The following is a 17,401-nucleotide window of genomic DNA, read 5'->3' on the forward strand; positions in this document are numbered from 1 at the left end:
CTCTCTCTCTCTCTCTCTCTCTCTCTCTCTCTCTCTCTCTCTCTCTCTGTTTCTGTCTCTCTCTGTCGGTCTCTCTCTGTGTATCTCTGTGTGTGTGTGTGTATGTCTGTATTTCTCTCTTTGTGTGTGTGTCTGTCTGTCTGTGTGTATTTCTCTCTTTGTGTGTGTGTGCGTGCGTGCGTGTGTGTGTCTGTCTCTATGTTTTTCTCTCTTTGTGTGTGTGTGTGTGTATGTATGTGTATCCTTTCCACCTCATCCCTTTGACGCAGTATTCACAGTATTATACTTTCTCTTCCATTGCTGGAATAAAATATTCTGTCCAAAGCAGCTTAAGCAGAGAAAGAGTTTATTTTAGCTTCAGTTCAGGCTGTCCTCCATGTTTTGGGGAAGCATGGCTGGAGCAGGAGGCTTGCCATGTTGGCTTCTGCAGTCCAGAAGCACACACAGAGAGACCAGGAATGGGTCCAGGGAATGAAATCCCGCCTCTGCTGCCATTACCACTACCCCAGCCTGTAAAGCTTCCATAACTTTTCCAGATGATGCCACCAGGTGGGGCCAAAGGGTTTAGACACATGAGTAAGGGAGTCCTTTCACATTCAATCTGAGAGTCTCCCACCAAACCCAGAGCTAGGCTGGTAGACAGCAATCCCTGGTTGTGGGATTATTAATGTACATGGCCATGGCCAGCTTTTTATGTGGGTGCCAGGATTTGAACTCAGGACCTCATGCTTACATAGCAAGTGCTTTTATCCACTGAGCCATTTCTCCAGCCCACTTTGTTTCTTGTTCTTTTTTCTAATGGACACTTGGAACAACTGAACAAACTAAAAATTCATGGTCAGAGTATTTTATTCCAGCAACAAGGCAGAAAGATTAAAAGAGCCAGAGAAACAGGAAGTTTGTTGTAAGACTGCTTCTCCTGGAAGTGTTGGAGATGCTACTGTACCATGAAGTCTCACCAGCATGGCTGTCTAAAAAAGACTTGAACAAAGACACCACCATTACACATGCTAACATGGGGGTAGGAGGGCTCTCGAGGCCTCCAGAGAACAACTGTTAACTAAGGATACTGAGAGTAGGGGAAATGGTCTTACCCAGGGAAGAGCACTCCAATTGGTTATCCAATACCAAATGGTCATCCCTGAACACATACGTACAAGTAACATTGTACAGACTGAGCAGGTTGAACGTATGTGCTTAAGACATGGACACATATATGTGTAATTAACAAGTAAAGAAAAAGAAGCCACAAACATTCATGAAAAAGCAAAACAGTGAGAAAGATGGTGTCTAGTCTCCAGGACTTGTTTTTTCTGTAAAGTCAAATTGCTCACAGATACTATTTCCCATGACGTACACTGGGTCAGGCTTGGGTTCTGTGTGGTGGTGGCCTCAGTGACTTGGCACCTGCAGCAGAGGTGTGGGTGAGCACTGAAGGCCACAGTGCATTGTCATTGAGAGCAGCCATTTTGTCACTTCTGGTGTTTGCTCCATGAAGTTTCCATGTTCCCGAAGCTGCCCGTCACAAAGCCTGAAGTGCCAGAACAGTGCCTAAGTGACAAAGCTGGAAACATCCCATCTGTTGACTGGTTGTAGAGTTTTATCCAGCTTTACCTACTTGAGTTGCTATGATTTTTTTTTTTTTAACTATCCAGTTACTGTAATATTTGGGTTATGCTAAATGTAGCTGTAGACCCTGACCAGCAGGGAAATTAGGCTGAAAACCCTGGGTTCCTTAGCAGTCATCTGTAGATATTACCACGAAAGGAAAAGGTTTGTTCCTGTAACTATTTCCTCACTAAGTAAACTAGATGCCTATAGGGCCCAACTGCAGAAGAATCAAAGCACCAAAGCCGAAGGCAGTATACCTCCTGTATAGATAGCAAGGTCTCCTTGTCAAACCATTCTATCTAGCACTACACTTCAGTCCTCCTCCTTCATCATGGACTCTTGATTCCTCCAAGGCCACCATTCCAATTGGTATGCCCAGGTCATTACTGAGTTCTGCTTTCTGGGTTCTTTAATTTGTTGTATAGGTATTCTACCCTAAGTGATTAATTGAAAAGAATAATCTCTTCAAGAAACCTTAACAAAATTCCAGATTCCCTATTAACAAAGGGAGATGGAGATTAACAAACCAAAATAGGAAAAAACGGTAGCTGTGGCAGGACAACTCTAACCTCAGACTCCTGTGCTGTAGAAGTCGCCAGCAGACAACCCCCCCTCCCCCTTCTTAAGAGTCGGTGGGAAACAGGACTGCTGCTCCCCCACTTAGTCATCCTCTGAGCTCTCAGCAGACCTGGCATCGGTAGCCATCTTCCAGTTCCTGCGCTTGCTTGTCCTCTCCTGTACCTCAGGGTCAGGCACAGGAATATGGACACTCTTGTCTTTCTTTTTCTTTTCTTTTTTTTCTTTTTTTTGGTTTTTTGAGACAGGGTTTCTCTGTGTAGCCCTGGCTGTCCTGGAACTCACTCTGTAGACCAGGCTAGCCTCGAACTCTCGAACTCAGAAATCCGCCTGCCTCTGCCTCCCAAGTGCTGGAATTAAAGGCGTGCGCCACCACCGCCCGGCTTTGTCTTTCTTTTTCCTTTTGGTTTTCTTAGTGTCTCTTTCCTCAGAACTGCTAGATGCAGAATCATCTGACTGAGAAGTATCACTTTCTTCCCCTAGAGGTAAAGATTTTTTAGGAGACTTTTTCCTAGTTTTTTTCTTGCTCTTGTGTGGTTGCTTCCTTTTCCTGGTACTAGAAGCTCGAGTTTCCTCTGAGAACTCACTTGAGGAGTCTGCTGTTATTTATGTCTGTGGCTTCCTTTTTATTTTTCTTCTGGTTTTTGTGTGACTGCTTATTCTGCTTCTTCTTATGGGATTTCTTTGACTTCTTATGTTTTCGGGACTCTTGGGCAGATGATTTTATCTGGGGAGATGTTTTTTTTCTCCGTTGGTAATGTCTTGCTGATCACTACTTTCTGTTTCAAACTCTTCAGGATATAACTCTTTATAACCACTGTGACCCCATCTGTCTGGTATATTGGATTCATAGTCATATAACTTCTTGTTCCAGGATTTAGCCTTAAGAAAATCATCTTCCAAGGCCCCAGAAATTTCATTCTTTGATCTCCAATAGTCTCTATGACTTTCTTCATCAAAACCATCACTTCTCATCCAACTTGAGCTGCTGGGTACTGTGTTCCTTCTGGTCCCCTGGTAGGCATCCTCCATCTGCTTCTCTAGTTCCCTGACTTTCCACATGTCAGACTCCTCCTGAATCAATATTCTTTAAACAATTAGACAGGTTTTCTTTTTGCTTTGGGTTTTGTTGTTCTGTAGTTTTGTTTTGTTTCGAGACTGGGTTTCTCTATGTACCTCTGGCCTGAAACTCCTTCTGTAGACCAGGCTGTCCTTGAACTCAGAGATCTGACTGTCTCTGCCTCCTGCCGGGATCAAAGGTATGTATCTCCTCCAGGCTAGAGACAGATTTGCTTAGTTTTGTTTTTCTTCTCTCTCTCTCTCTTTTTTTTAAGGTCCTTTTTTTTTTTTTTTTTTTTTTTTTCCAAGACAGGGTTTCTCTGTGTAGCCCTGGCTATCCTGGAACTCACTCTGTACACCAGGCTGGCTTCCGAGTGCTATGATATTTAATGTTTATAGTTTGATAATGTTATTTAGAGGTACATCACACTAGTATTTTGGGACCATGAGTGGGGATTGGATCTCAGTGTGTAGCCCAGGCTGGCTCACATGGAACTCAGTAAACAGCCTGGTTTTGAACCTGTGACAAAGTGCTAGAATTGCAAGAGTAAACATCTACCATGAGCTCTGCAGCAGCATCTTAAAAGTAAGAATTATTGAACTTTGTCCCTTAGATAACTATAGTAGTGACTAGAAATATTATCCCACAGCTATAGAGCTCTGACTGTAGCCAGTCTTTTCTGGTCTGCAAGGTACTATGCAGACGGGAGAGTGGAAAATCCAGGTGTCATGGTGTGGCTGCACATGCCCGTGGTTATGGTTTGGATGTCACATGACCTCCACAGGTTGATGCTCTTCAATGCTTGGCCTGCAGTTCATGATACTGTATTTAAGGAGTGGGGCCTTACTGCTGGAAGTAGGTCCCACCCTATCCCCTCACACTGCGTCCTGCTCCACCTTTGCATTTGACCGGTTAGCAAGAAGCCTCACACTTCTGCTGTGATATCCGGGAGCAGCTCCCACCTTCACATTTCCCCTCTGTGATGGATTGCACCTTCAAACTGTGAGGTACTATGCAGAATCCTCAATTAAGTTGCTTCTTGTCGAGATTTTAGCTGTGCATTTGTGGGGGTTAACATATTCTTGTCCTATATGACAACATGGTAACAGGTTACAGGCAACGTTAGCAGCTTTATATTGTTTCATAATTTTTTGGTATGTTGAGGGTCTTGAAATCCTAACATTTAGACATTAGAAGCAAGGATAGATGCGCCCCCCCCCCATAAAAAGATGGGTTAAGTTCTGCTTGTTATATACTGTTGGTAAAAACAGAAGCACATCCTCCATTTCTGTTACTTATTTTGTGTTTATCACTAATAACAGGCAGGCTTATAAAAGTGCTTGCATGTGTACAAATGTGACACCAGAATTCATCACTAACTATGGCATAGCCTTGAGAGAAAGCAGCATCCATTTGAAGGTCTAGATCCGTAAAGTAAGTTTAGCTGTGAAACGGTTCGCCATTTAAAACTGCAGCATAGCACAGCGTTGAAAATATTCCTTGAAACCTTTTGATATGAATTACTAGATAGCATCTGGCAATAGGGAAGTCCCCAGCACACGCAATTAGTTTTCTCATTGTTGTGACAAAATACTTGGAGTGAGTAACCTTGAGGAGGAAAGAACTGTCTTAACTCATGTTTGCGATGGTTTGGCCCCACTGTACACTCGGACAGAACTTGCTGCGGGCCGGATGGCGTCAGAGGAGCTTCTTTGTCATGGCTCTGAAGCAGACAGAAAGGGGAAAGGGGAGCTGTGACAAGGCAGGGTTTCCAGAGTCCCCTCTTTATGGTGACCCAGTCATGACAGTTAGGCTCCCAGCTTGAAGTGTTTCCAGAATGTCTCAAAGTAATCCCATTAGTTAATAGTTAATTAGTTAATAGGCCATTCAAGACTCAACACCTGGGCTATGGGAGCGAACTCAAGTTGAAATGATAACATTAGTAGCTAGCTGGGTGTCAGTTTTCCAAGAAACATTAGTGGTGCAGCTTCCCATTTAAAGAGCACACATCTTCTAGCAGCGAAAATGAATTGTTTTCAGTGAATAGTAAGTGTCAACACTACCACCGCACCCTGTTCTGTCCACAACAGCCATTCGGAGGTGTTTGGGGGCCTCCTGCTTCCACTCAAGTCCAGAGTCCCCTCACTGAGAACAACTGGCTAACTTCTGGTTTGTTCTACTGGGGTAACTGTTGGATATAATTCCATTATTACATTAACTGTAAATATTCATCTGTGCCATAGAGCTCACCGACAGCATGGCTCAGCTCAGATGGACCCGACTGTAGCACATGTTCATTTGTGGCACTGCATTTAACTTTAGGTTAACATGATATAAAGTTGTATTTTCAATGTTAGTCAGTGCTGGATGTATTTGGAGACATAACCCTCCTGCAGGCTCCAGTGATGAAATAGAACTGCCCATCCACTCGTCTCATTACGTTCTGCACAGCGTTTTTGAATGACAGTCTAAGTATTTTAATTGGACTCAAGCTGATTTATAACCCCTTGTTTTATGTTTCTCATTTTATATCTAAAATTTACAAGTTCTGGTGCCGCTTTTTATTCAGTGCTACTAAAACAGTACAAACAGCACTTACAACAAAACCAGGCTCTGTTCAGAAACGCAAGGGCTGTTCAGTCCTGTGGTGGGCTCATCTTGGACGCCAGGCATCTTGTCTGTCCTTCAGAGCCTCTTCACAGAAGCTCTCTTTGGAGTACAGTAGAGTATGGTGGGGGAGTCCCCCATATTGCTATGTGAGGAAACAGGCTGTCACTCACCTCCTGTCTGGAACAGACTCATATCATTGTGTCCTTTAACCCCCTGTTGTAACTTGAATATGAAGCACTTCCTGTTGACCCACATGTCGAATGCTTAGTCCGTAGATGTGATGCTTTGCTTACAGTATATGCCTACTCTGGCCTCTTCGCTTCTGTGGAAAAGTTTCCCAAGGTCCTACTCATGTGACCCTAGAAAGAAGATGAGGAAAATAATTCTTGGTTTTCTCTCCAGCAGGCGCTTCACCTCAAGTTTGGTTGCATGTTCATCTTTCTACACACCACCCATGGTTTGCTTTCTTCCCTAGCATTTGGGTGTATCTAAAGAAACAGAACCAGCAGTGAGCTGTGTTTGTTTGCAGAGGCAAGTTATTGTTGGATGCTCTCCTCAGAAGGGCTGTAGAGTCATGTTACACTACTTTCTCCCTGGAAATAAGTCTGACATGTGGAGCAGCTGAGACCACTTTTTAGCTTCATGCTCAGAAGAAGCTTGAGGGTTCTTCTAAGGAGTGTTTTATATGGGGGAGGGGCTGTGTTTGATTCCAGGAGAGGCGTCTGACATGTTGAGCTGCAGTTTCTCTGGTCGTCCATTGATCGATTGTTCTGTTCACACAACTGTCACTGAAGTCAAGACTGCCTGTGATCACTCCAAGGCTGTACTTCCTCACAAAGCCAGAGAACTGAAGTGTAGATTCATCTCTTCTTTTTGTATGTTTGTGGTGTATATGCACATATTTGCATGTGGATAGGCACAGGTGTGTGCACGGGCATTCATGTGTATGTACATGTGTGGGAGACCTGAACATGCCATCCGTTGTTTCCAGGCTTTTATGTAGGCCCTGGGGATCCAAACTCTAATCCTCAAGGGCTATATCTACTGTGCCACCTCCCTAGTCCAAGGTGTCTGTGGTCCTAAGAAATAGATTAGCTAAGCAAAAAGTCAAAACTATACCAAAATCTTTTCAAATAATGCATTTCACTTCCCCTAGAGTGTATAGTGCATAGTTGATTTCACTGCTTGGATATTCTCATTTGTGTAACTTGGTTACCTGAGCTTTGTCCAATTAATGCACATTTTCTCATTATTTGTAATGAGCTTATATTTTATGAGACTTGATGTGCTACCTACTGTCCTACTGAGACACCTGAGCCATTGTAAACTTTAGATGTTGTCTGTGCAGTGGGCCATGTGGGACTATAAATATTTGCCACAGTGTTTTAAAACGATCTGTTTATTTATGTTGGATGTAATCAGATGTGTTTTTGCAGGTAGGAACAAATCACTTGCTCCCCTTCCCCCATTTACTAAGAGACAGTGTGCTGTGTTAGGTAACCATTGACTCTTTCTAACAGATCATTTCAAGTATCTCTTCTTGTATTTTCTTTCTCCCTCCTGGCACTGAGGAAGCAAGCAAGAACCTGCATGGGTATATTTGCTTAGTATATGCTGGCATCTGTGTTGTGGGATCCCCTTTCTTCTTTCCTTCATGCAATTAAGTTTTCACCAAAATGGAGTATTCTTACTTTAAGCAATTGGTGAATTCAGATAAGCAGACGAACAGTAACAAATTGAGTCAGATCCTTTCGTGACAGTTGCCATAATGCCACCATCTCAATCATTTATTTATATTTGCATGTACAGAGCATTCTTATTCTAAATGATCCATTACATGGCATATTCTTTGAGAGTTTAAAAGTGTAATCAATGTATTATGAACGTATGCTGTATTTATTCATACTCTAGAATGTAATTTTAATGTATAAAGATTTATATTATATCACTGTGTATTTAACAGATATCCCAGCAGACTTTTCTATTTCTGTTCCTATTGTTATTACATATAGCACTCTGGCTATATGTAATATAAACTAAATCAGATCTATTTGTAATACATGTAAAACAAATCACTCCATACCTATTGCATTAAAGCAATCATCTTAGTGTCTGTCTGCTGGGCCAGGAATCTGGGTATGGCATCATCAGATGCTGTGGTTCAGGATGTCTCTCAAGTATCGGATTGCAGTGCTGACCAGGTTACGTTCTTAATCAGAGAGTCCAGCGAGGAATGGATCTGCTTTGAAGCTTATGCTTGCTACAGAATCCTCTACCTGAAGAGCTGCTGAGTGCAGACATCCATTACGAGGCTGTTGGCTGCAGGTACCTCTCAGTTCCTTGCCACATGGCCTGTGAATGTGCCATTTTGTTTCAGCAAACCAGCAAGAGGAATCTTCTAGTCTTGATGTGTTTATGCTGCCAAGGAGAAAGTTTTCTAGGTAGATGAAAGTTCTGTTCCTCAGTATCATAGGGTAGGTCCCCACTCAAGGACACGTGAACCCGTGAATACCAGGAAGCAGGAGCCAGCAAGAGTCCTTTTCAGTGTGCTCTCCCGTGGGACAGAGTGCAGTGGAGCCTCATGAACATCCTTTGCCAAAAGACGGCGTCCAGTTACTTTCCAGAACTTGTTAGTTTTACATTTTCAGTACTTAAACTCCAGCAGTTCAGAGAAAGTGATGTATTTCCTTTTTTGTTTAAAGTCCTTAATGGAATAGGTGAAGTGAGACCACCCAAGTCTACTCCGTTTCATGTTGATGATCCCATTTTTTTCTAGCGTCTTTATTCCTACATGAGATGTAGTCCAGATTTTTGCCTACTGTTTTCTTTCTCTCTGTGAGCTTGCACGCTCTTAAGGGTTAGCCACTCAAGGGTATCTGTGAGTTGATTGCCAAGATTTACATGGTATGATGTCTGTTCCTAGGCTCACCACAGTCCAGCCACCCGTACATGCCTGGGGAGGTGTCTTAGAATCTCTTGAGTTTATTGTTTCTGTTTATATGTGTGTACATGTACATTGTGCTTGTGCATGTGTGTGTGCATGTGCATGTGTGTATATGTATGTTTCAGAGCATCCTCCAGCCTTGCCCTTAGCCACTGCTTCCACCCATCATCTATTCTGCCTGTTGTGGCTGCCTCCAAACCACGTCCTTCATTTCTGTCAGGAAGCTACCATGTACCTGTGAGACATCATCCTGTTAGTAACTTTCTGGACTCCTCACGTGGGCTTTTGCACGTCTACATTCCCTGGTTGGTAATGTTTTAAAGCAGTTGTGATGATGCAGCACATATTATCCCAGGACTCAGTAGAATTATGAATTTGAAGGGCTATATAATAAGACCCTATACCTAGAATAAAACCAGCAGCAACATGGCATACTTCTTTCTATCCCAGAGCTGAGGAGGTGGAGACAGGAGGGTTGCTGGGGCTTCATCACTGAAGGTAGTCAGGGCAGGAACCTGGAGCAAGGAGTAGATGCAGAGGCCACGGAGGGGTGCTGCTCACTGGCTTGCTCCTCATGGCTTGCTCAGCCCTCTTTCTTACAACAACCAGGACACTAGCCTCGGGGTGTCACCACCACAGTGAGCTGAGCCCTTTCTCCTCACTAATTAGGAAAATGCCCTACAGATTTGCCTACAGCCAGATTTTATAGGCATTTTCTCAGTTGAGGCTCCCTCCTCCTCCTTAGACGACCAGAACATATTGTTAAGTTGTCATAAAACCAGCCAGCACAGAGCTACCCAGTCTACATATGAGAATGCCTCAAAAACAGAGCAAAGCAAATCCAAACCATAGCAGCAGCAGCAGCAGCAGCAGCAGCAAGAACAAACATTAAGGTGAATAGTGACAGAGGAGAAAACCCAATATGACCTCTGCCCTCCACACACTGGAAGCTCTGTGTGTACTCTCTCACCAGGAACAAGTACACACACGTGCACGCGAGCACATGCAGAGAGGGAGAGGGAGAGGGAGAGAGAGAGGGAGAGAGAGAGAGAGAGAAAGAGAGTGTGTGTTTTTACATTCCTAATGGGTTCATGCTGCATAGTTTGCCATCTCCAGGTACAGGTTGAAAATGTAGTCTCATACCCAGGATGCACAACTGCACAGACTTTTAAAAAGCTATTTTCTATTATGCGGGCACACATGTGTTTGATGGGTGGGTACCAGTGTTCATGTGGAGATCTGGGGACAGCTTCATAATTTATTCTCCACCATATAAGGTTCTCAGGGATCGAACTGGGGCTTGTCAGGCTTGGTTAGCCAATGCCTTTACTGGTAAGCTAGTGGTCACTGACCAGCCCTGCTTATGTATTGTAGATTAGTACAGGTAACCCTCTTACTTTCTATTTATTGTGTTGTTTTCTGAGTAAGGGATACCAGTGACTGACTGGGCCACCTGTTGGGGTGGAGGGGAGCACAGATGAGTACAGTTGTGCTTGCACACTCACGTGCTGCCCCATGCAGAGGTTTGGAGGTAAGTGGGAGATAGATCGGGAGCCTGGCAACATTTCTGGATGTGTTCTACGTGGCCTGGTTTCCTGGGAGGCCCTCCCTGAAGCTCCCATGGCATGCACCAGCACACAAGTACAGTGCACAAGCAGTGCACAATGGTGCCAGAAAGCTTTACTATGCCGGAAATTATTGCAGTGGTGGTTCAAGTATTTGCCATAACTTTAGCAATTAGGGTGTACATTATCCACCTCTCCTCCAGTCAGCACATTCAAAAAGACAAGCCTCTTCTGCTCCTGGCTGTCTGTCATCAACTGTGGTGGCTTCCTGAAGATGTGTTCTTTTTCTTCGAAAAAAATCAGGAGTCTTACTCATTTCTTGGTAACAAATCCTGCCCCTTAGGGCTGTGTGCACGCTAGACCATCTTTACAAAGTGACACTTGTTACAGGCCAGGATGTTATTGAGATTAGAGGTCCATCTAATTCATATGTGCTAATTCGTATTGCAATCCAGGCCGGGCAGGTAGCAGTCCCATCTCTGTGTTCATATGCTGATTAGACAGAGCTTATTGTGAGTGTTGAAGACCATCCCATTCATGTTGCTAATAAAGTTCTGATTTTTAGTTATTTTTCTTTAACTTCAAATCATCTTGCTGGTTCAAGTTACTTAGATGTTCAAGTGTAACTGTCATATAGTTCTTGAATGTCATCTTCAGACTACACACTCCCAGGAAGTGGAAGAGACGGAGGAACACGGTGTGCTGTGTGCAGAAGACTGTTCAGACAATAGTTAATGGGATGGAGGAAGACACAGAAGGTTGCTCAGAGAGAGCCGAGTGCAACTTGGCCCTTAGAAGTTTGCATTCAAAGGGGATTTCAATGCAGATGCTTCTGATGGACTTCCACCTCTGGTGTGCAGTAGTCCAAGTGCCTGTGCAAAATGGATTGACCCATGGTGCTTTGTTCTTCACAATTTAATCCTCAAAACATGATTTTCATTTCCGAGCACCTGTTCCAAGCATGCTTAGAGCCCCAGGTCCTGTGGGTCATCTTGGTAGAACCCACGTTCCCAGTGGAGCATGGTGCACAGGCTACTCAGAAAACAGACAAGTGGATCTCAAGTTCAAATCCTGCCTGGGCCACTTAGTGAGATGCCATCTCAAAAGTAAAAAGAATGGCCGTGGTGCCATCCGCCTGAAACTGTCATTCTGGGAGGGCAGAGGCGAGGAGCTCCGAAGTCTGGAACTAGTGAACTTCAGGCCCAGTGAGGAACCTTGTCTCAAAAGATAAAATAGGGTATAAGGAAAGAAGACACATGACATCTACGCCTGGATTCCACATGTACCCCTCCCACATGTATATATGAACAAGAGTGTGCACGCACATGCGCACACACACACACACACACACACACACAAACAGAGTGCCTGGATGTAGCACAAGGTAGTGGAATCCTTGCCTAACATGCCGAGGCTCTTGGTTCAATTTTCTGTACCCTTCCTCAGGCCCCTCAGGAAGGAAAGCTTTCTGGGTTCTTTCTTACCCTGGTTTTTCCCTACTCTTCACCCCCTTTAAACAACAACAACAACAACAAAATGAACAAGTACTTTCCAGCCTCTTTTTCAGTCTGACCCTCCTTTTCCAGCTACATTCCCACTAGAAATATTACCTGTGTATTTTACCTTAACGACACAATGCCCAGGCTATGGAAGCACTGTACGGAACTTTCCTGAAAAAGACTGTGGTGGACTGTGAACGGGGTGATGGTATCAGAGTTCTTCATCGGAGCTCCCCAGCTCAGTGGAGCCGCAGCTGAGGCATCCCTGCGGCCTCCAGCCTGCAGCCTGCCTTCTCACGCAGCTGCCAGAAAAGCCTCTTTTGCTTTCTTTCCACTTGTGCTTTTTATTGAGTCTTTGAATGTAAATGCAGACAATTGCATTTGCCCTAGTGAACTTTCACCTTCAATTTGAGCCTTCCAGCTTGTTGCCTTGTTTCTGTCGTGGGTTTCTGTGGTTGCCTACATAGAAGTATCTTCGTGGCAGAGGAGGCTGTGAACACATGTATTTCATCTGCTAGCTCACACTAGAGATACAGAAAGGAGATGGTCGGGTAATTCCCAGGAAGAGAGAAGACCATTGTCCGTTCTCAGTGCCTAATATTCTAAGTTGCAGCTCACAGGCCGGCATAAAGTCATTATTGCTAATTATATCTAACAAGCTGAAAAATATTAAAGACATATTGATTGAATTGGAAACTACTGCTGTCACGGTCCCTCTCCTACATCAGAAGATGATGTCACTTGTCTAATGGAGCCATGCCTTCTCAGCTGGACCAGAGGCTCTTTAATATGTGTGCCCCTTGCTGCTCTGGCACAATAGTCCTTGGTTTGTTTTAAGTGTATGGTGTGCCTGGAGAGCCCTGCTCACTCCGGTGAAACCCTCACATGTGCTAGGCAGGTGTGTGAGAGGGCATCTTGAGCCTCACCTGCTCACCACTGGCGTGAAAAAGCCCACTTCTCCATTGGTAGCTGAGGTTTGTAAACAGTACCTCGGGTTGACAAACTGTGGCCTGTGGCCCAAAGCTGGCTTTAACACCTGTTTTCTAAATTTTATTTGGTTTTGTGACAGTCTCAATATGTAGACATAGCCCTGGCTGGCCTGGATCCCTCTATGTAGACCAAGCTGGCCTCGAACTTACAAAGATCTCCCTGCCTCTGCCTCCTGACTGCTGAGGATAAAGATGAGTATAATCCTGCCTAGCTCTCTTAATTGTTAAAAAGCTGGGGTTTGGGAATCAACAGCAGATGAATACTTCTGGTACATGAAAAATATATAAAATTAAAATTTCTGAATATGTCAATAAAATGTCATTAAAACCAAGCCTTTCCCTTTCTGTAGTGTCAAGGCTATTTTTGCTTCAGTAGCCCCCAGATACATTTCCTGTCTGGATTTTTAGAGAAAGAGCTGGCCAGTTAGAGCATCACCTACAGAAGCATGTGTTTGCATATCTAGGTTCCTGAACCCTACCCTGAAGTGGAAATTTTTGGTTTCTTTGGAGAACTCAGTTGTGTCATGTGATGTTTTTCTGGAAATTGTCATGAGAGGATGTTTTGCTGAGAACAGATATGTGGAGGTTTTCTGGAAGCTGTCTTGGAAAGAACAGTGACATTTTGCTGACATTTGCATGTGATGTTTAGAAAGAATGTAAATATAACCCCACAGACAGTGAGGGGATGTTCTTGCATTGATTTGCCTTGCAACACTTTGTTGCTCTTTACCAACCTGTCTTCCTTGCTAAGCTTTGCTGATCTTCTCTAACTGTGCTCTTGCATTGGCTCACCTTGCAACACTTTGCTGGTCTTCACTGATCTTCGCTTGTCATGACTTTATGGAGAAAAACACACCAAAGAGCTTCTTCTAGTATTCTATCTGCTTCTTAATGCTTCCATGGCCATGTGGTGGACCCACACCTACTGATTCATACTTGATGTTTTAAACCAGACTGTTGCTATTCTGACAATGAAGATTAGAAAGGCAGACAGTTATGGATGCCAGGAAGTGCATGCTGACAGGAGCCTGGTATAGCTGTGTCCTTAGAGGCTCTGCCAGAGCCTGACATACACAGAGGAGAATGTTCTCAGCTAACCATTGAACTGATCAAGGAGTTCTCAATGGAGGAGTTAGAGAGAAGACTGAAGGAGCTGAAGGGGTTTGTGGCCCCATGGGGAGAGCAACAATACCAACCAAACAGAGCTCCCAGGGTCTAAACCACCAGCCTGGGAACACATAGGGAGAGACCCATGGCTCCAGCTGTATAAGTAAGGGAGGATGGCCTTGTTAGGCATAGGTGAAAGAGGAGGTCCTGTGAAAGCTGGACGCCCAGTGTGGGTGAATTCAAGGACGGGGAGGTAGGAGTGAGTGGGTGGGTGGGTGGGTGGGTGGGGGCACATCCTCATAGAAGCAGGAGGAAGGGAGATGGGATAGAAGGTGTCGGGGGGGGTGGCTGGAAATGGGGAAAGGGTGTAACATCTGAAATGCAAATAAATAAAATATCCATTTTTTTAAAAAGAAGAATTGCCCCCAAAACCTATTTCTAAACAGGTCTACATCCCCCTTGTCCTATTAACCATCTTTTTCCCCTACCTTTGGTCAGTGGGCTAGAAGGGAAGTTGAAGTGTTTTAAGAACCCTTATTAAAGTAGATTTTGAAAAATCTAAGCCTATAATACCTCAGATGGTGCTGTCAAAATCTTTGGAACTGTGCTTCTTTAATATTCATGTTAAGCAGACTCTTGAAACTCACACCCAGATGAAGTACTAAGCCCTGTGTTAGTGACCCAAGGACCTGTGAAAGGCAAAGCTGCTGCTCCGTGTTCCCCGCCAACTTCTTGCCTCTTAACTCCTGCATATAGTAACTTGTCTACTCACTGTGTGGTTGGGGTCAGATTCTAAGCACTGTTCTCCAGACTGTGGAGAGGTCACATTAGTTTCATTGGCCCGCTGTTAACATAATATGAAATATAGGCAGAATGAACAGGCATTTGTTCTCCTACAATTCTGAAATCAGGAGTCCACAGTATCCCAGGCATGGCTCCAACACTTTGACCCTGTCTCAGCAATCGGACTGTAGCCTCCTGCGCCTATACCTCTTATGCCTCGTAGCACAGCACCTTATACCTCTCCCTCTAAGGACACTTCTCACTAGATTAATAATCCAAGATGGCTTCCTCAAGGTGCTTAGGAGTTAACATCAGCAAAAGCCCTTTTCCAAATAAGGTTATTGTAGGTTTAGGAATTAGGATGTGACCATAGCTTTTGGGGCCGCCATTTAGCTTGAAACTGGTGCCATTATTCTTTATCGCAATAGCCTGTCCAGTTCCAGGTTGTAAGGATTTGTGTCTTCATCTCTAGTCCAGCTTGTACCATTTTGATTTTATTCTGCCATGAAAATGCCTTACTTACACATTTATGATGGTTTTCCACTCACTTGGGAAACTTTAGAATGCATTTCTGTGTCAGGAATTGGGTCTTTCTGCAGTACTGTTGCCTGCACACTGTCATTTCTGTCCCCTCTTCTTTCCTCTGGCCGCTGCTCTGTGTGCCTTCTCCCTGAGCCTGCGTACACCACCCTTCCTTCTGGAGGACCCGTTACCTGCCCCTATTACTGCAGTCTCCTTATGCATACATACCCGTCAGAGCTGGCTTAACAATGACCTTCCCATGAGACCTCTGATGCTTTGTGCGTGTGTGAGTCTCTGTGCCTTCTGCATACTCTGTTGTCTCTGAATGCATTACCCCGGTTCTAAGTGTCCAGCATCTGTAAGTCAGGGACTGAGAGAGGCAGTATCACATGGTGGTTAAGAGCTTCTAAATCAAACCCTGGACCTTGGGCAAGATCATTCAGCCCCTCCTTGCTGTGGTTTTCATCGTAACAAAGACATGTGGAAAGTACCTGGAATATTATGAATTTTATGTTACTGTTGACTTACCTCTATTTCCTGATGGTTAATATGAAGATTTTTGTAAAGTGTCACTAAGTAAATACTTGTATTTATTTACTTGTAACTAGCTTTACTGTATTTATATACTATACTACACTATACTATACTATACGTACTATGCTATGCTATACTTGTATTTATTTACTTGTATTTATATCACCTTCAAACCCAAGACCACAAGCAGCCGCACAGCATTTTTCTGTTCAGATATTGTATTTAGAAGCTGCAATACTAAGGTCACCAGTAAGAATGGATGCAAATAAACCAACTTTTCTCGTTTGTTGTATGTCAGTATTGTTAGGAGTCCAATTTTGTCCATTTTGATTGTGTTCCTTTTCATCAAGCATGGAATTGGTGGTTCTGCAATGGCTCTATATTTACTGCTTGCTGTCATAGGAATTAGCTATAGCCAAATACTCGCCTACCTGAGGTTACCACTGACTGCAGACTTTCTGAAGCCTGCTGAGAGGAGCAAACCAGGAATCCTGCCAGATGATAGTACTATTTACACACAGAAGGTTACCCTGTGATAAACTACACTGAGAACAGCCTTATGGAGGCTCATTCCCCTGTGACTTGTGATATAACAAGTGCTGCCGTGAGGCTGTGGCTTTCCCAAGCACATAGGTGGCTCACCATGACTGTAGCATGTGCCTAGTTATGTAAGGCTCAGGATGGAGCAGCTGAGGATGGGGGTACCCTTGGGATGCTAAGCCAGTGTTTTTAAAGGTGATTTGGAATGCATCTTTCAAAACATGTGATCCTAGTTTTTGTGGCGGAAAGTCACATAGTATGTGAGCTTTCAGGTTGTCAGGTCCAGATATCATGATAGAGTTATCATGATATCATGATATCAGATATCAGGGAGCAGAGTTCAGCATGAGAACCTGTCTGTGACCCTTGCAGGGGCTGCTGTCCTTCTGTCACACAGCAAGGACTGGCTCCAGTGCAGAGACCATCCTGCTGTTGACCCTTGATAATCTCATTCTGGGCCTTCTCTCTTGAGGTGCAGGCTGTACTTTAGATGTCCTCTGGATTCTTGATATGCACAGAACCACAGCTAACATGGGACTTGTTTGTTCGTCACTTCCTGCCTTGGCTTCCATGTACACTGTCCCATAATGTTAGCCTCCACGGGGCTGGTTCTAAAAGCCAGGTTAGCTTATGATATAGTCCACCCACATACAATGCACTAGCAGTAAAATCCATTTTAAAGTCACAGTTGTCTTTAAAATGAGTCTCATTTCAACCCAGCTATCCACAAAGGGACATCTTGGCACCAGCAGCCATGCTGCCTCACAAAACCTAAGGTGTGCTGAGTAGATTGTTGTCCTGCCTCCTCTCCTCCCTTCATGTGCAGGCTTTGATGACCTGTTGGCTGGAAACTGGAGCTGCTGGATTTAGGGTCAGTGTGATTGTGTCCCAGTGTCTGGTATATGACATTATTTGTTCATCTGACATGGAACCATACACACTGAAACCAACACCTCCACCTCCACCTCCACCTCCACCTCCTCCACCTCCACCACCTCCACCTCCACCTCCATCACCTCCACATCCACCTCCACCTCCTCCACCTCCACCACCTCCACCTC

The 17,401-nt window shown here is 44.3% G+C and overlaps 1 protein-coding gene and 1 pseudogene across 1 annotated transcript in view; one reads left to right on the forward strand and one right to left on the reverse strand.

Annotated features, from left to right (window-relative positions):
• Positions 1-17,401, forward strand: part of Znf704 (zinc finger protein 704) — a 121,507-nt gene that overhangs the window by 16,192 nt on the left and 87,914 nt on the right. The window lies entirely within an intron of this gene.
• Positions 2,272-3,255, reverse strand: LOC114621060 (annotated as a pseudogene).

Source organism: Grammomys surdaster, unplaced genomic scaffold (genome assembly GCF_004785775.1).
Source record: "Grammomys surdaster isolate TR1022 unplaced genomic scaffold, NIH_TR_1.0 63, whole genome shotgun sequence".
Taxonomy (NCBI): Eukaryota; Metazoa; Chordata; class Mammalia; order Rodentia; family Muridae; genus Grammomys; species Grammomys surdaster.